This window comes from Muntiacus reevesi, chromosome 2, assembly GCF_963930625.1.
Source record: "Muntiacus reevesi chromosome 2, mMunRee1.1, whole genome shotgun sequence".
In the NCBI taxonomy this organism is placed as follows: Eukaryota; Metazoa; Chordata; class Mammalia; order Artiodactyla; family Cervidae; genus Muntiacus; species Muntiacus reevesi.
The window spans coordinates 277,570,800-277,590,813 of record NC_089250.1 but is presented as its reverse complement, the minus strand read 5'-3'; the positions used below and the strand labels follow the sequence as shown (position 1 = coordinate 277,590,813).

Below are 20,014 nucleotides of genomic sequence, written 5' to 3'. Positions count from 1 at the left end.
GTTCCCATGTCTTGGCTATTGTACATTGTGCTGCTATGAACGTAGGGGTGCATGAATCTTTTTTTTCTTTTTCATTTATTTTTATATTTGTTGTTTCCCTAAACAGTATAAACATAGGAGGATTTGAATAGGTTTTGATGCCTCATGAAATAGTAACAGTGATTCAGTATATACCATGCAGCATGCTTTTCCCAAGCTCATGATAAATGTCATTAACCTTAAGTCTTTGCAGAAGAGAAATCCGATGTACTCACCTCATATATCAAGCTCAGTGGAGGTTCCCAATTAAAGACTCACTAATACAGACTTTGATTCTGCATTCTTGTGAGAGGAACAGACATGTGCTTTATGGCTCTTTGAAAATTGCAAAAAATTTTATATTGTAATATATGTGATTCAGAGGCTAACTAACTGTGTTAGTTTTAGCTGTACACCAAAGTGATTCAGTTATACATATACATGCATCTATTGCTTCCAATTTCTTTATTCACTTAGATAGTCACAGAATATTAAGTAGAATTCTCTGTGTTATAACAGTAGTTCCTTGTTGGTCATCTATTTTAAATATAGCTCTGTGTATAGTCAATCCCAAACTTGTAATCCCCCTGACACTATCCCTCCTGGTAACCATAAGTTCATTCCCTGTGAGTCTGTTTTATAAATAAGTTCATTTTTTGGGATGTCGCAAGTAAGTGATATCATTTGACATTTGTCTTTCTCTGACTCTTCTTCATCTGAAATTATTCTGTGACTGTGAATGGAAACTTTGCACACACACTCTCTGTCTCTCTCTCTTGCTCCCTTTCCAATCCAAGGACCACACATGTACACAAAGATAATGTGTGTAAAGATCAAGGTGGTGTTTTTTTGGGAGGGGGATTTGTTCTGCCTGAAAAAGTGGACAACCTTGCTTACTACATACTCAAATGAACACAAAATATGTCAAGTAGGGACTTGCAAGCTCCAGAATGCTTGAGCGAGGGGCATATATACAATCAACTCCAAACAGGGACAAAACAGCCCAGCTGTTTCAGGACTCCAAGAGCAGACATACACCCAGTTCAGCTGTTGTTCATAGACAGGAAAGAACCTCAGTAAGGGCAGTGGTTCCACACCATTTTGCTGGGATTGGGGGTTGTTAACATTAGTGATGCTCCCTAAGGAACAAATCTGGTCTCCTTTTGATCATTATGTATGCAAAACACTAACAGTACAGTCACTTTTCTCAAAATTTCACTTATTTACTTAATATCATGTTTCAGAATTGATCTATATTTTTTGTCATTTCAGTGTGTGCATTTTTACTGCCATATAATATTTCATTACAGAATATAAACCACAAATTTTATAATTAAAAAAATATTTTGAAGTATAGTTCATTTCTGCTGTGCAGAAAATTGATTCAGCTCGACATATATATTCTTTTCAGTTATCATTTATGGCAAGATCCTGAATAGAAGTCCCTGTGCCATGCTGTAGGACCTCAATGTTAATCCATTTTATGTAAAAATAGATTTCATCTGCTAATCCCAAATTCCTGATCCATTCCTCCCCCTTGACAAACACAAGCCTATTCTCTATGTCTGCGAGTCTATTCTTGTTGCATTGATATGTTCCTTTTAGATTCCACAGATGGGTGATATCACATGAACATTGTCATTCCCTTTCTGTCTACTTCACTTATTATGATAATTCCAGGTCCATCCATGCTGCTGCAAATGGCATTATTTCATGTTTTAAATCTCTGAGTGGTATTCCATTCTTGTGTGCATAAGCATAGCCATTTTATTTATTCATTCATCTGTCGATGGACATTTAGGCTGTTCCCATGTCCCGGCTATTGTAAGTTGTGCTGCCATGAAGAACGGGATGCATGAATCTTTTCAAGGTATGGTTTATTTCCAGATATATGCTCGGGACTGGAATTGTTGGATTATATAGAAACTCTTGTTTTTAGTTTTTTAAGGAACTTCCATACTGTTTTCCACAGTGGCTGCAGCAGTTTACACTCCCCCAAGAGTGTAAGAGGGTTTGCCTCTTCTCCACATGCTCTCCAGCATCTATTATTCCTCAACTGTTTAATGATGGCCATTCTGAACGGCATGAGGTGGTACCTCATTGCTGTCAGTTGGCCTTTCTCTACTAATGAGTAATGCTGAGCATCTTTTCATATGCCTGTTGGTCATCTGCATATCTCCTTTTAAATCAGAAGTATCAATTCTGAGAGTGACGTCTATGGATTTTGTCCAAAATGTTCGCCACCTCTGCTAATGTCTCATGAATTGCTCTGCGTCCAACCTCATGTTGTTGTTAAGGGACAGAGTGATGAGATCTTCAGAAAAGGAATAGTGACTTTATATGGAAATCCAGCAGACCAACGAGAGGGCAAACTTGTGCTCCAAAGAATCATATTACCTGAGTTAGATGGGCTTTAGGGGGAGTGAGAGGGATGGTCAAACAGTGTTTACAAATGTAAAATAACCCTAGCCCATTGGGAAGAACATTCCAAGAAGAGAGAACATAACAGATTAAACACCCACCTGTGAACTCACACTTTCATACCTACATCACACGCACACACAGACACACACACACAGACACTAAAAGAGGAAGAGTTGTAGCTGGTGGTTGCAATGCTTTAATTAATTCATTAATGGCTGTACTGGGCACAGGCTTTCTCTAGTTGTGGGAAGGGGGTGCTGCTCTTTGCTGTGGTGCAGGGTCTTCTCAGCGCCGTGGCTCCTCTTGTTCTGGAGCACCTGCTCTAGGCACATGGGCTTGTGGCTCACGGGCTTAACTGCCCAAGGCATGAGGAATCTTCCCAGTCCCAGGATCAGGCCCCTGTCCCCCACATCTGCAGGCAGATTTCCAACCACTGGACCATCAGGGAAGTCCTGTTGCGAGCTTTTTTTCTCCTTAATTAATTTATTTTTAATTTAAGAAAACTGCAATATTGTTAGTTTCTGCCATACATCAACATGAATCAGCCATAGCTATAGTTACGTCCCCTCCACTGTCGAAAACTTTTAATCTTGGAATCCTCTGTTCTTGAAGCTCTCCATGCAGGTCTGGTCATACTCTCCCTCTAAGCCCCTGACCAGACAATTGGTTTTTCTCTGTTCTGCCACTTTTTACCTCTTTATCAAAGTGAAAGTGTAATACCTTTCAAGTTCAGAGCCTTGAGAATAGTCTTAGTCCCTCAGTCATGTCTGACTCTTTGTGACCCCACAGGCTGCAACCCCCCAGGTTCCTCTGTCCATGGGGATTCTCCGGGCAAGAATACTGGGGTGCTTGCCATTTCCTTGTCCAGGGGATCTTCCCAACCGAGGGCTCGAGCTCAGGTCTCCCGCATTGCAGGCGGATTCTCTGTCATCTGAGTCACCAGGGAAGCCCAGCAGTAGATAATGTGATTCAATATTTCCTTCCACAATTCACGTTGCCACTGTTTTCCATTTCCTTTTCACGTGGACCTGGTTGGATTTTGGCATCGTGCTTTCACTGCCAGGGTAGCAGAGCCCTGAGGTGGAATATACCATAAATTTAAAAACAGAAGTGTGAATAGCAGTGCCAGGTTTCTAATTAAAAAGATGTGCAACAAGCAGCAAAGATTTACTGTATAGCACGGGGAACCACAGTCAATGTGTTGCAGCAACCTAAAATGGAAAATAATCTGAAAAATAATGTATGCGCATTTGTGTACCTGAAGATCACCTTCCCGTGACCCTGAAACACTGTAAGTCAACCAGACTTCAATAAAATATATACATTATGAGATTAGAAAATGGAACCAGTAAAATAAATAAATCTTAAATTAAATGAAGGAAAATTAATTCGCTCAGTCGTGTCTGACTCTCTGCAACCTAATGGACTGTAGCCTGGCAGACTCTAATGTCCATGGGATTTTCCAGGCAGGAAAACTGGAATGAGTCGCCATTTCCTTCCCCAAACACTGCAGGCCAACTGCAGCATACTCCCTGATGGTCTGTGTCCTCACGCTCACATTCCAACTCTGCATACGGTGTATTCACATGGGCACCCTGAGTGGCCCAGAAGAGTCTCAGCCCAGATGGTGAGTTTCTGGAAAGTCCCTGGAAGGAAGTCAAAGGCTGAGACCCAGGGCCTCCCCACTCCACACTCCCCAGCTCAGCTCAGGAGCCCTTCCAGGCTTCACCACCATCACTCTAGGATCCCAGTGCCCCAACCTCCTCCCCCACCAAATTCCTGGGACTGAAGTGAGACATGGTGACCCAGGAGCCCTGGGAAGACTCACCTGCAGGGATCGGGGTCCTCTGGCCCAGACTCAGCCCTGGAAGTGAGAGATTTGCCAGCGAAAGCCTGGGCTCATTCTCTCCCCATCAGGATCCCTGGTCCCTCCAGCCGCCTGAGCCCTGACGTTCCTGTGAACTGGGGGTGAGGGTGGGCATCCCGTACCCTCCTGCGGTCCCCTCCTGCCCTCCACTACTGGCCAAGGCAGAGAAGCGCAGAGAGGATGGAAGGCATGTCTGCAGCTCTGAGCGCCTAGACACACCCACTCCCGCCCTGTACAGGTGAGGAGATCACGGGGCCCTTGAGGACAAACAGCATGTTGTCCCTGGGGAGCTGCTGCCGCCCCTTGGGGTTCCCATGGCTGTGGACTCACAGCAAGGGGGCAGCCCCTCCGTGGACCTGGCTCTGATGTCTCCAGGCAGGGCTCAGGAGGCCTCTCAGCGCAGACCTGAGGTCTCAGCTCTTTCTCTTTATGCTAGGTCTAACTGCCTGCTCTATAGGGTGGGACCCAGGCTCTCGCCCTGATTCAGCCCCAGGCAGTCTGGTTCCAACTAGGATTAAGAAATTTATTTTCCCAGTCCCCTCCAGAAATTTACTTCGCATCTTAGGTCAGTTCATAAATTATTGCAGAGCACCTACTCTGTCCCAGGCATTGGTGTCACACAGCAGAAATACACCCATGACCCAGGTAAACCCATCTTCTGTAGATCCTTGAAGAACTCAGGTTCTGCACAATGCAGGCATCAAATGCTAATAATCAATTATTTTTTTAAAAGAAAAATTATGAGAATAACTGGAATCTATATCTACACTGCAAATATCTTAAAATATTAAGCTCATGAACTCTAGTCCCACCACAATATGGCAGAAAAAAAAAGTGGAAAAAAATGAAACAGTGACAGATTTTCTTTTCTTGGACTCCAAAATTACTGGGGATAATAACTGCAGCCATGAAATTAAAAGACCTTTCTCCTTGGAAGAAAAGCTGTGACAAACCTCGACAGTGGATGAGAAATCACTGTTCCAACAGAGGTCCCTATAGTCAAAGCTATGGTTTCCTAGTAGGCACATACGAATGTGAGAGCTCGACGTAAAGAAGGCCGAGCACTGAAGAACATGCTTTTAGACTGTGGTTCTGGGGAAGACTCTTGAGAATCCCTTGAACAGCAAGGAGATCAAACCCATCAATCCTAAAGGAAATCAACCCTGAGAGTATTCGTTGGTATGACTGATGGTGAAGCTGAAGCTGCAATAATTTGACCACATGATGCAAAGAACTGACTAATGGAAAAGACCCTGATGCTGGGAAAGTTTGAGGGCAAGAGCAGAAGAGGTCGACAGAGGATGAGATTGTTGGATGGCATCACTGACTCAATGGACTTGAGTTTGAGCAAACTCTGGGAGATAGGGAAGGACAGAGAAGCCTGGAGAGCTGCAGTCCATGGTCACAAAAGTCACACATGACTTAGTGACTGAACAACAGCGTCTACACTGTACTTGAGGGAAGAGGCTGCTTGAGGAGGTGTGGACACCATGGGGGAGGTGCGAGTACAGTCTAGAGAGAAAAGAATATTCCCTAGACCATGGGACACAGGGACTGTCTGGGAGGATGGGGAGTTGGTGGTGGGCATATACAGTGCTGCCCACTGTTCAAGGATGATGGTTTAATTTTTAAGAAAAATGGAATATACAAGCAAAAGACTATGATAAGAAAACTTTATGAAGGTCACATTATATTAGCCGCTGTAGAGAAAAGGGAAATTAGAGTATAAGTGTAATTTTTTTAATTGAAAAAATAATTCTTGACCTTCAATTATTCCAATATGGGTATGTCAACCAGCATTCTAAATGATTTATGTGGATTTTTTCTTATGAAAAATTTCCCTTAATAATGCAAAAACCCATTAACAAATGATGGAAATGACAGAGTCTACCTTTGAATCTCCTTTCAATTGGGAGGAGAAAAAGAACTTGTTGAGCTGAGTGTTCTCAGAAGAGCTGAGATGAGACAGCAGAGAAATGTTAAATGGCCTATTTTCTGCACAATGCGCGCGCGCGCGTGTGTGTGTGTGTGTGTGTGTGTGTGTGTGTGGTGTGTCTGCACCAGTATCATTGGGAGGGAAGAAAAGGTGAGACCTGAGATTGGGGGGTGGGGGTCACCTCTGGAGGACCATGAGCAAGCTTGAATTCAGATAGAAGTGTTTGGAGTCGGCCCTGAAGATGTGGGCACCATGCAAGGATTTGGAGCAGAAAGCAGATTCTGAAATGTGAGTTAGAAAGATGAAATGAAGAGGGTGAACTCTAGATGGGAGTGTGGGTCTGAAGCTGAGAACCCAGCGAGGTTATGGCTGGGATCCAGGTGTGGCTGTGGGCTGGACTATGTGGATGGAGAGGACAGCAGGGGTCAGGGGCACCCTGGAGGCTGAATTCTTTTACTGCGTGATTGAATACCAGATGTAAGAGTTGAAGAGTTGGGTGTGACCTTCACTCCATGCCTTGGTTGGGTGGAGGCACCAGCGATGCCCTCAGAGACCTGGTGAACCGCAGGGTGGGTGGCGAGGATGGCTGGGGAGATTTGCAAAGTACAGTCTGCTCTCACAAGAGAGCCCAGCTCTTCCTCCCGGGCCCAGAGAGCAGGCTTTACTTCTCCCAGGGACACGTCAGGGTGTGTAGGAAGCAGGATGTGTCTCTGTCCCCTTGAGGTGAAGCATGTGAGTCAATTCTGCCCCTTCAAAGCATCCTTTGATGCTGCAGTTTGCTCTCCTCTTCATCCAACAGAGACTCCAGGATTCAGACTAGAATGGTCCTCATCACAGTTCCTGATCAAGGACAGATGCATATATTAAGACATATGATATACTTCCATGAAGCAAAGTACAAATAAGACAGGAATTATCCTGCTAAAGTCAACAACCACCTCAGGAACTTGTATAGCCACCACTAAAATCTATTGATCTATCTATCTACATATCATTATGGAGAGTGAAATGCAAGGTGAAGTGAAAGTGAAGTCGCTCAGTCGTGTCCGACTCCTTGGGACCCCAGGGACTGTAGCCAACCAGGCTCCTCCATCCCTGGGATTTTCTGGGCAAGAATACTGGAGTGGGTTGCCTTTCCTTCTCCAGGAGATCTTCCCCATTCAGGGACTGAACCCTGGTCTTCCGCATTGTAGACAGATGCTTTACTGTCTGAGCCACCAGGGAACTCACCACTCCAATACTCTTGCTTGGAGAACCGCATGGAAAGAGGATCCTATAACATTTCAGTCCAAAGGGTCACAAGGAGCTGGACATGACCAAGCGACTAAGCACATATATTATCTATCTATCCAGTTTCACTGAGTTATAATTGACATACAGCCCTGTGGTGTTCAAGCTAATGACCTGAGTCACATGTATTATGGAATGATTGCACGTTCAGATATATCGCACAGCCATGTGGTATGTGCTCACTCACAGTAGCAACAGGAAAGGATGCTCCTGCTTGTCTTCATTTGCAGCGATCCTGACATTTCTCTTGGTAAAACAGTTCTTTGGTGGTTTACTTCTAAGCCAGGAGAAATATTGCTCACAGACACCTCAATGAGCAACTAAAGCTCAGTGAAGCCTGATCTTCACCCCACTTGCCAGCTCAGCTCACACCGGGTCCTCATGGTGTTATCCTTCAGCCCTCTGCTTGGGTGAGCCAAGCCACATTGTGCCACCAGCTGATAACTTAAGAGGCACAAGAATCTCAAATCCTTGGCTTTGGTGACAAGAAGCAAAGAAGACAAAATGTGCAAATATCGATGGATTCACATAACACGTGCAACGCCTCCCTGAGGCAAGCGTTCTCTCTGCAGCCCTTCAGTGATCTAGAGTGGAATGTCCAGTAGAATTCTCTGTGAGGATGGGACTCTTTAAACATCTTCCCTGTCCAGCACCCTGGCACCTGGCCACATGACGCTACTGAGCTCTTGAAACATGGTGGGTGTGACTGAAGAACTGAACGCGTCACTTCATACACATGTAGAGTCAATGTTTGTCCCGCGTGGCTGGGTAACTACTTTATCAGGCAGTGCAGGTCCAGACTGAGGGGGATTTTGTTGTCCTGTTTCTACCCCTGGAACCCCAGCATCCTCACTGCACATGGCTGGGAAGAGATTGAGGGGGCTTCCCCGGTGGCTCAGATGTAAAGAATCCACCTGCCAATGCAAGAGACATGAGAGATGTGGGTTCGATCCCTGGGTCAAGAAGATCCCCTCGAGAAGGGAATGGCTGCCCACTCCAGGATTCGTGCCTGGAGAATCCCATGCACAGAGGAGCCTAGTGAGCCTCACACTGTCTATGGCATTGCAAAGAGTCGGACATGACTGAATTGAATTAGTGTGCACACACCCAGCCTCATATGGCTAGTGGCACCACACTGGATGTCTCAAACAGAAAATACTTCATCTTTTTATTTGGCCATCTAGCATTGCTTTTATTAGTTTTTATGGAAATCATTTTATTTTAAATATAGCACATGTCAATATTAAACTTCCCGTCTCTCTCTCCCCCAACCCTTTCCCTCTGTAACTCTAAGATTGTTCTGTAAGTCTACAAAGCTGTTTCAGTTTTGTAAATAAGTTCATCCTTGTAAAATGTTGCTTAATAGACATCTTATGTATTGGTTTTGTGTGTTTTTTTAAATACTGAATAATTTGAAGAATCAAGTGGCAGACTTTTTTATACTTTATTGGGATTTTAGATAAAGTAAGATGATCATATTAACCGACCCAGTATGTGTGATTGATTATACCATTCCCCAAGCAGTGAGATAGATAAAATGGAGTCCTAGTAGAGAGAGGAGTTTACTTCGAGGTTGTGGGATTTTTGAAGATGATCCTGCAATCTTGGACTCCTCTGCTCACCTCAGAGCTGCTGGGCTGCTTTGGAGGAGGAGGAGGAGTGTCCACAGAGGAACCTCTTTAAAGAGAGATCTAAGTCTTTGATTTGCAGCACTCTGTGTGCTCACAGCCTGGGGCCAGGTCAGGGTTCAGCATGGTCTTTCTTTATGTTGAATTCCTCTTAGATACTGGGCTTGGGAAAGGTGTGCATGGGGCTCAGGGGGGTGGGAGTGTTCAGTCTCTCAGAGAGGGTCCCGAGGTCCAAGTGAGCGTATGTCACATCTTTTGCTGAAAAGTCCTGAGAGGAAGGAGGTGTGAATGATGGATTGAGACAGGATCTTCGAAGACTGGGACATTGGGCATTGGACGGGCTGATGCTATGGCAAGGGCTTGGGCTGGGAGGACTCACTTCATTGCTCACTGCTTGGTCTTCCTGGTGCTCTCCTTCCATGATGTCAAGATCTGCAAATGAAAGAGAGTCAACGATCTTGGGGCTGGTGGCAGTTATTCCAGACCTCCATAACTTTGATGGGGACGTCAAAGACAGAAAAAAAAACAGGGGTGTGCCCCTGGTTGCTGAGTCTGTCTACTCCACTACATTAAACGAAAACAAAACATTCCATCTACAAACTCAGCCATTCACGGGCTGTCTCAGGAACCTGTGCAAACCCACAGACCCATCCTACGTCTTCTCTAATGGACCATCCTCTTCTGCACATCAGCAGATTCCCAAGATCATGTCGGGGAGAAGAACAGATGATTGTAATTGAAAGGAAAAACAGAGCTTGGAATGTCCCTGATGGCCAGAGATTAAGTGTCCATCTTCCAGTGCAGGCAGCCTGGGTTCTATCCTTGGTGGGAGATCTATGATCCCACATGTCTTGAAGTAACTACGTTCCACATGCTGCAACAGCTGAGCACACGAGCTCTAGAGCCTGAACCACACCCCAGACTGCAATGAGGATCCGCAATGCTGCTGCAAAGACCTGATGCAGCCAAGAAGAAATCAACACATATTTCCATAAAAAAACAGGGTTCCATGGGTCTCCGGAAGATGTTCCCTCAGAAATAACAATACCGGAAATGAGTTTTTAACCTACGGGAAGAGAAAACGCCATTCTCTGCTATGAGCCCATCTTCCCCTGGGTCAGATGATGCTGAGCACGCCACCCTCAGACTTACAATCTTGGGTAGAACACCAGTGACAGACAAGAGCAGCGAGGAGGATGCTGGGAGAGGTGAAGGCTATGGCAAGCCCAAAGACATTGTACAGCGCGCTGGAGCGTTCTTTAGGAAGCCCTGCTTCTGTCAACAAGCAAACGGAAGATCGCGTTTTTCATTGCGTATACTGTGCCCCTACACACTGGTTTTATTGTATCCTTGCGTCAAACAGTCAGCATCTGTCAACCTGATCACTTGTGGTCTCCACTTCCCAGGAGGTACCAAAGCAACCAGGACAGATGTTAGCAGTGGATGAACTAAAGAGGCCCTGCAAGACCAGCAGAGGTCTGAACCAAGGTCCAGTGGGTACCAATGCAGTTTTTTTCTTGCCCCACGTCAAGGCATGGTACTTTTCCATGCATGAAGACCCCTTTACTCCACAATACATTTCCCCCTCATCCACATACACCTGGCACAGAATCCTCAAGAAGATATGGCACATTTATTTCAGAACTGTGGATGCTTAATTCATAAAACACTAACAGAAGAATAACATATTTAAGGTGCTCCCTAAAATTCTTCACTTGGCTACCCCACCCAATCGATCTCCAAAGATCATGGTGGAGGGAGGGTAAGCATCTCCCTTAAGCATGGGATCAGGTCACTCTGACCCACTTTTTTTCAGTTTAGAAATTTCCAGTACCGGGATCTCAATGCCCCCTCTGGTTCTCATGCACACCACAGTCTCAAATGCTGACTTGAGACAGATGTTTAGAAGCACAAATTCACAGAGCTGGGAGCTGGAGGAGCGAACACTGAGACTGGACCCCTATGTCTTCTTAGAAATTTGCTAAGATAGGAGACCTTCTTGTTTACCTTCTGTGCTACTTGGAGCCATGGGTGATGTGCAAGTACTTGCAGTGGAACCTAGGAGAAAAAAGACAGAAGAGGTCAGTGAGTAACCTTCCTTGCCCCCCAAAGGAGGACTGTTCTTTCTGGAAGGTTGACCTCCTGCCTGTCCTTGACTCTGTCATCTCTCAGAACACTGATGGGGGGAGAGCTTCTGGTCCCTCCCCATGAATGCGTTGAGTAGACCCTCAATCCTAGTGAAGAGATGGTGGAACCAGGCGGGAAGGGTATGACAGGAGATGAAAGACATCTGTAAGCAAGAGACATTCTCTCTGCTCTGGGAATGAGTATCTATGCTCCTTAACTGGGAAATCAACTTGTATGTCAGAGGTGCCTCTGGGAAAACATTAAGAGCAAGGGGCTAATGCAATCTCTGATCTTCCCAAATCAGCCCAGCCTTTCCTCCTCCTGGATCTACCCTGACCCTTTTCTTTATTTGCCAGGATAGAAAGGACTCTGATGTGAGGCATCCATACAGGAGATGGAACAGGGTTGAGATGCCAACAATCTCTCTTCCTCTCTGGTTCTAATTGCCTCCATTTCTCCAGAAGCCTTAAAGTCCCCTGGCACCAGCATGGAGCCCTTGAGCTAGAGTTCAGTGATAGAGTAAGATGTTATGGAAAAAGCCAAATGTACTTTTTGGCCAACACAAAGTGATTTAGTGCATGGCAAAGCACGGGACACTTCTTGGGGTTCTGGAAACAAGAATTCTGCAGTGGGTTGCCATTTCCTCCCAGGGGACCACGTTTTGCCAAAACTCTTCACTATGACCCTTCTGTCTTGGGCGGCCCTGCACCTCATGGCTCATAACTTCATTGAGTTACACAAGCCTGTTTATCAGGACAAGGCTGTGATCCACGAAGGGGAAATAGTGAAGGACAGAGGAGTCTGTCATGCTGCAGTTCACGGGGTCCCAAAGAGTTGGACACAACTTAGTGACTGAAGAGCAACAAGAAAGCTGAGCCAGGAGGAGGATCCTCACCTGTGACAGACAGGAACAGGGGGTCGCTGGAGTCTGACCACACATAGGGAGAGTGAGTGAAGGAGCCGTAGCACCTGTAGACCCCGCTGTGGGCTGGGGTCCCAGGACCCAGAGCGAACTCAGCCTGGAGTGTTCTGTGAGGGCCCCACCCTCCAGTGAGCAGGCGCCCAAGGTTCTCCCCCTCCCTGAACAGATGGAACTGGTGAAAGGGGTGCTTCGAGCTGCAGAGCAAGGTCACATTCTCTCTTGACCTCACCATGGAGCCCCCCTGGGCTGTGAGAGAGGGTTTCTTGGACCAACCTGGAAGGAAGAGACCTTGATCTTAGAGCATAAAGTAACTCTAGACCTAAATAGGGGACTAAAGCCCAAAGTGTGTAACAAGAGGAGCATTACAATGAGAAGCACGCCCACTGCCAGGAGAGAAAGCCCCACAGCAAGGAATACCCAGTACAGGGAAATATTCAAATGTAACTTTCATAATGGACTGTCATTTAATATCCTTTCCATAAAAAGAAATATAGGTAAATGAACAACTGAATCATGCTTATGTACAACAGGAATTAGCAACATCGTAAATCAACCAGACTTCAACAAAAATGAATAAGAAAAAATATACTTTAAAAATCAACGAGATGTGGGGTTCTCTTGAAAAATGGAACCTACGAGGTTCTGCTGGGACCATCATAAAACATGGTATTGACCCGGAAAAAGACATTATGGCCAGGATATTGCCAGTATCTCATTGGATATTTGACTACCTCAAACTTGAGGGAGTGTTCAGTGCTGCCCTGCCAACCCACAGGGGCTGGAAGGGACTCCTTAGTGGGGAGGGGTTGCAGTGATCACTGTTCCCCATTTGTGCAGAAGGACGCGTTAAACCACAAGGGTGAGCAACTTCAAGGTGTCGACCTCCGTCCTGACCACCCAGGGCCAGACTGCAAGGGCGTCTGGTACCACAGCGCTCCTGACAGGGGAAGGGAGCTCTGACATGAAGGTGGGAAACCAGCCCCTTAACCAAGCATCGTTGGCTGCCTGAGCCGGGAACTGCCCGGGTCCCTGCTCTGGTACATTTTTCTCCATTGTTCATTCTTTCACATTCTTGCTGCTTCACTCTGTCACTGGTTGTGTCTTCTCTTTAGCACATGGCAGGTGCTCTGTTCTCTTTTCCTTTCCGTGTTCACATCTCCTCTCTCTCTGGTTTGTTCCCTCTCCTGAGTTGTGAGTGTCTCTGCATGCCTGTCATTGTCTCCCGGTACTGATGCTGGACTGGACACTAGACCTTCTGTGACACAGAGAGCAGAGACTGGTCTGGACACACTCACCTGTGATGACGATGTCCACGGGGTCACTGGGGGTGACCACTCATAGGGGGAGTGGCTGAGAGAGCCGTAGCATTGGTAGGAGCCTGCTCTCGCCAAAGTCATGAGGCCAACGAAGAAGTCAGCTAGTGCAAGCCCACCTGGGAGCATCTATCTACGTCTCTGGAAATGCCCGTTGCTGCCTTTTTTGTGCAGCATACATTTGTCAAGCAGCAGCGGTGAGTGACAGGGGAGGGTCACATTCCCTCCCGCCCACACTATGGGGCCTGGGCGGGCTGAGATGGAGGGTTTTGTGAGCACACCTAGGAGCAAAGAGGTTGTGAGCTTCAGTGAGTCACCTGGCCTCGGCGCTTCCCCTGACATCTGAAGGTGTGAAAATCGCCCCTGTGAACCAGCAAAGCCAATTAGCCTTCCTGTCTGTTCTGTGGCATTCTCTCTAGCCTTGTTCTCAGGCTCTGGCTCATGCTTTTCAGTTTCTCTTTGCTCAAGACCTCCAGCCTTCTCTCTGTTTATTCTAAGCTCTTTAGCTATTGGATCTGCTCTCAGTTCATGCATGCACACTCAGTCACTTCACTCGTGTCTGACTCTGTGGGATCCCATGGAATGTAGCCTGCCAGGCTCCTTTCTCCATGGGATTCTTCAGGCAGGAATACTGGAGTGGGTTGCCATGCTCTCAGCTTCATTCCATCCCTAATTTGCCTTTCAGGGCTTGGGTTGTTCTGAGGATTCATATCCTGGCTCCCTTCACACACGTCTCGTATAACGTGGGTGATGACTGGCATCAACAGGAAGGAAGTGGAGAAAAAAGTGAACATTTCCCATCTGTGACCCCACCTCATGCCTCTGAAGACATTCCTGGGTCTCCTCCCTGGACCCCAGCTCTTTGAAAAGGGATTGCAGCTCCCTACGGGGTGGCAGGTGCTGAATCAGGGTTGTTCACATATTCCCTCCTGGCAGGCAGTGGCTGCAATCTGTCTAACTAATGCCCAGGGAGACTCCTCCTTCCTCAGCCGAGCACCCCATCCATCTATCAACACCCTGAGTTTAAACTATCAGAGTGGGTTCTCTTTCCCTGGGTAGGTTTTGGCTAGGAATCCTGAGGACGTCCTTGGGTGCACTGGCACATGGACCTAGGATACGAATGCCTGCAGGCTCGGCCATCCTGGGTTGGGCTGGACCCCTCCTACCTGTGGCCACTGTCTGCAGGGTGTCACTGTGTGTGGTCCACACACAGGGAGACCTGTAGGCTCCAGAGCATGTGTAGGACCCAGCATGCTCTCTGGTCACTGGGTCAAGAGTGAAGGTGTTGAATTGATGTTCCTGTAGCTTGGGCAAACTGGTCCCATCTCTTGAACAGACTGAATATTGCAAATGGAGAACGGGAGTGACACTGAAGGGTCACAGTGTGTCCTAAGGGAACCACGGGGCTTGGCAAGGCTGACAAAGAGGGCTTGTCATATTCACCTAGGACAGAAGGAGGCACAGGCTTTGAAAGGCAAATAGGAACAGTCTCCTCTCCCCCCTGTCCGCATGGGCCCTTCCCCTTCAATTCTTGCAAGTCTCCTCTCCTAAAGTACATCACCTTGATGCTCAAGGACACGTGGCATTTGGGGGCAGAGAGAGACACAGTCAACCCAGGAGGATATCATGGAGATTCTAAGAATATGATTCTCAGAAATTATTCAGAAGTATCATTCCTTGGGTTGGCAAAATGTTGTAAAACTTTCTCTCAAAACACAAAACACTGGGGATTCCCTGGAGGTCCAGTGATTAGGGCTCGGCACTTCTGGGCCAAGGGCCTGGGTTGATCCCTGATGAGGGAACTAAGATCCTGCAAGCTGCATGATGCAAGCAAAAGAAAACACCACGGAAAAATTGATACATGGAAAAGAAGTGAAAAGGCTTCCCTGTTGGATTTGTTGCAGCTCAAATGATACAGAATATTCCTGTCATGCAGGATAGCAGGCTTCAGTCCCTGAGTTGGCAAAATATCCTGGGCAAGGTAACCGTAACCTCCTCCAGTATTCTTGCCTGGAGAACCCCATGGACAGAGAGGCCTGCTGAGCTGCAGTCCATGGGGTCAGAAAGAGTCAGACATGACTGAGCGACTTACAGTAACACAACAAAGAAGAGAAAAAGCCACTTGACTGAAAAGAAGGAAGGAAATCATGAACCTCACATATTTGTTAGCTAGTCTCAATCAAAAGTGGGACCAGGTCCAGGTGGCCCTGCCTGATGCCCAGTCCCTCCCCTGGGGTCAGGTCTAGCGGGTGGTCCTGCAGATCCTGTTGTGAATGGCCGGTAGGAGATGCCACCTTCTCTGAGAGGGGTCTGTGGGCTGCAGCTCCTTCCTCCCTCTCATGATACAAATGGCACTCAGGGGGCCAGGCTCCCACCTCCCAGACTTCACACTGTCCGTTCAGGTCCAGAGTCCAGAGCTAGTCTAACATCTGGGGAGAGTGAAGATGAGTATCAAGGCCAAAACGAGGACCTGGGATCCACAGGGCATGCGACTCTCACTGTACTGACAGTGGTCTCACCCTGCCCCCAGTGTCATCTGCCTCAGCCCCGCCTGCTCTGCTCAACACAGAAATAAGAATCCTGGAAGGAAAACCCCGTCAGAGATGGCTCGTCCCGATGAACCCCACGCTCCTTGCACCCTCATCCAGGGAACCTGGTCAATGGTGTGAAGACCCCCGATTTCCACCATAAGCCTCTCCTACCGGGTCATTCTGGAATCACCGAGCCCTAGGAGGCTGAGGAGTGTGGGGCACTGGGCTCTGCTTCTGTGAGGCAGGAGGCAGGACTGAGCAAAGCTGACCGAGTCACAGGATGCAGAAGGCGGGCGGTGTTGTTGGTACAGTCAGCCTGGTGCAGGTCACAGGGGAAGATGGCCAGCCTCCTCTCACGCCAGGGATGGAAGTCTGACCTGAGCCTTGTCACTGAGCAGGCCTCGTGACCCGAGCATCACGTTTTGTTTCCCTGAACACTATAAATGTAGGAGGATTTGAACAGGTCTTGCTGCCTCATCAAGTAGTAACGGTGATTCAGTGTATACCATGTTGGTGGTGGTGGTTTAGTTGCAAAGTGATGTCCAACTCTTGTGACCCCATGGATTGCATCCCACTGGGAATTCTGTCCATGAGATTTCCCATGCAAGAATACTGGTGAGGGTTGCCATTTCCTTCTCCAGGGGATTTTCCCAACCCAGGAATCAAACCCGGTTCTCCTGCATTGCAGGCAGATTCTTTAACACCTGAGAGGCTTAGTTTCTATGAATATCCTGTTTGAAGAAAGACTGACTCACGTCCTTTCCTTCCTTTGACGACGCATTCTACTTCAGTTGTACAGGTCTGGGAGTTCCCTGGTGGTCCAGTGGCTACTCCCTGATTTCACTGCTGAACGCCCAAGTTCAATCCCTGGTTGGGGAAGTAAGATGAGATCCTCGGAGCCATGAAGCCCAGCCCCCCACCAAAAAAGAAATGTGTAGGCTTACTAACTGCTTACTGTCTAATGGTAACCACAGAAGGAAAAAAAAAAAAAAAACCACACTGATTTATTTTCAGCGAAGATTTATAAGGCCTCTCTGCTCTTGAATTTAAAACAATTTTTTTTTCAATCATGTTCCTGGAATTTATTTTCCTGGTTGACATGTTGTTACTCATTCTCTGCAGAAACAAACCAGGGAGTTCAGTGCAGAGAAAACAACTCTAATTAATATGTATCCTCAACCAGAATGTGCAAGAATTCCAACAATCCCCTCATGCTTTTACATAAGAGATGGTATGTTGCCCTGATAGAATAAAAATGCTTTAAAAGATGATCTTCATAAGAAAGATAGCCTTTCTGAAGAAATCTAGTGTAAACCATGCAGAATGCTTTCCCCAAGCTCACGATAAATGTCAGTAACCTTAACTCTTTGCAGAAGAGAAATCACATGTACACATTTCCTATTTCAGGCTCACTGAAGGTTGCCATTTAAGAACTCATTAATATTGTAGTGGTTTTTGTCATACATTGACATGAATCTAATAAAAGTAAATGAAAAAAAAGAACTCATTAATAGAGACTTTGATTCTGCATTCTTATAAGAGAAGGAGACATGCGCATTATGGTTCTTTAAACATTTAAAAAAATTATATAGTGGAGTATAGGTTATTAAGAAACTAACTGCTAGTTTCAGGCGTACAACAAGGTGATTTACTTAGACACAGATATGTGTCTATTGCTTTTCAAATTCTCTTCCCATTTAGCTAGTTATGGAATATTAAGCAGAGTTCCCTGTGCTATCCAGTAGGTCCTTGTTGGTCATCCATTTTAAGTATAGCCATGTGTATATGTCAAAGCCAAGCTGTCAATCTATCCCTCCCCCCACCCACCATCCCACCTGGTAACCAGAAGTTCATTCCCTGTGAATCTGTTTTGTAAATAAAGTTCATTTTCTTAGATGTCACCAATAAGTGATATCATGTGATATTTGTCTTCCCCCGACTATTCTTTTTATCTGAAATTATTTCCTGACTATGAGTGGAAACTTTTCCCACACACATTCTTTCTGTCTGTCTCTCTTTCTTTCTTGCCAGTCCAAGGACCACACGTGTACACAAAAAAATGTGTGCAAAATGATTGTGGGTTTTTTGGGGGGTGTGAAATTGTTTTGCCAGAAAAGGTGGACAACCTTGCTCTGAACATAAAACTGTATAAAGGAGAGACTTCCAAGCTCCAGAATGCTTGAGTGAGGAATGTGTCCTCAGCAATCAGTTCCAAACCAGGACAAAATTATCCATATGTTTCAGGATTCCAAGGGCAGACACACACCCAGGTCAGCATTTCTTCATGGACATGATAGAACCTCAGTAAGGGCTGTGATTCTGTACCAATTTGCTAGGAGTGGGGATGCTTAGATTTGTTATGCTCCCTAGGTAATAAGTCTGGTCTCCTCTTGTTTATTATGTATGTAATGGAGTAAGAGTACAGTCAGGGTTCTTAAATTTCCTTTTATTTGCATAATATCATGCTTCAAAATTGATCTGTATTCTTTGTTGTTTCAGTTTGTGCGTTTTTACTACCATGTGTTGGGGTCCTTCAGTGGACCGGAACCTGGTGGTATGAAGTTGATGATAAGAAAATAAAAGAGAGAAAGAGAGAGACAAAAAGAGACCCGGGGACCTAAGCTCTGATGGAGCAAAGGTGCTTTAATGATTTTTCTATGAGTATATATAGGCTGTGGTACAAGAAACTTCTTTCGGGAATGATAGAGATCAGAAAACCAAACGTACAGCAACCGTTACCAAGGGAACAAGGGGTAATGTTTTCACAAGGTCAGGAGACAATCCATATCTCAAGAAAGGGGAACAAGACTAAGCAGTTTTGTCCTAAAGAGAATGTTTACTAAAGGAGACCCAAGCCTGCCTCACACAATGACCTCAGTCCCTGGGAGCAGCGTGCTGTTCTGCTTGAAGAGGGACAAAGGACTCATGAGAGACAGCATGTAGGAATCCTCGGTCAAACATTCCCTGACAGCCATGTACTCTTTCATTGCAGACACATAAACTGCAAATTTTTTTAATTAAAAAAAATTATTGAAGTATAGTTCATATCTGCTCTACATTAAGTTGATTCAGCGTGACAAATGTATTCTTTTCCATTATGATTTACAGCAAGATACCAAATAGAATTCCCCGTTCTAGACTGTAGGTCCTCATTGTTTATCCATTTTATGTAAAAATAGATTTCATCTGCTAATTCCAAGCTTCCAATCTTTCCCTCCTTGGCAACCACAAGCCTGTTCTCTACGTCTGTGAGTCTGTTCCTGTTGCATTGATATGTTCCCTTTTAGATTGCACATATGAGTGATATCATATGAAAATTGTCTTTGTCTTTCTGTCTTACTTCACTTACTATGTTAATCTCCAGGTCCATCCATGCTGCTGCAAATCTCATGATTTCATTTTTCAAATGTCTGAGTAGTATTCCGTTGTGTGTGTGTGTGTGTAGGCATGTACAACATCCTCTTTATCGATTCATCTGTCGATGGACATCTAGGCTGTTCTCATGTCTTGGTTATTGTACACTGTGCTGCCATGAACATAGGGGTGCATGAATCTTTACTTTTTTCTCTTTTTTTCATTTATTTTTATTAATTGGAGGCTAATTACTTCACAATATTGTAGTGGGTTTTGCCATACATTGACATGAATCAGCCATGGATTTATATGTGTTCCCCATCCTGATGCCCCCTCCCACCTCCTTCCCCATCCCATCCCTCTGGGTCTTCCCAGTGCACCAGCCCAGAGCACTTGTCTCATGCATCCAACCTAGACTGGCGATCTGTTTCACACTTGATAATATATATGTTTTGATACTGTTCTCTCAGATCATCACACCCTCGCCTTCTCCCATAAAGTCCAAAAGTCTGTTCTATACATCTGTGTCTCGTTTTCTGTCTTGCATATAGGGTCATCATCAACATCTTTCTAAATTCCATATATATGCATTAGTATACTGTAT

The 20,014-nt window shown here is 45.8% G+C and overlaps 2 pseudogenes; one reads left to right on the top strand and one right to left on the bottom strand.

Moving 5' to 3' along the window:
* Positions 1 to 9,275: 9,275 nt before the first annotated feature.
* On the bottom strand, positions 9,276 to 16,837 carry LOC136157678 (putative killer cell immunoglobulin-like receptor-like protein KIR3DX1; annotated as a pseudogene).
* A 120-nt stretch (positions 16,838 to 16,957) lies between these two features.
* Positions 16,958 to 20,014, top strand: part of LOC136157676 (putative killer cell immunoglobulin-like receptor like protein KIR3DP1) — a 14,339-nt pseudogene continuing 11,282 nt past the window's right edge.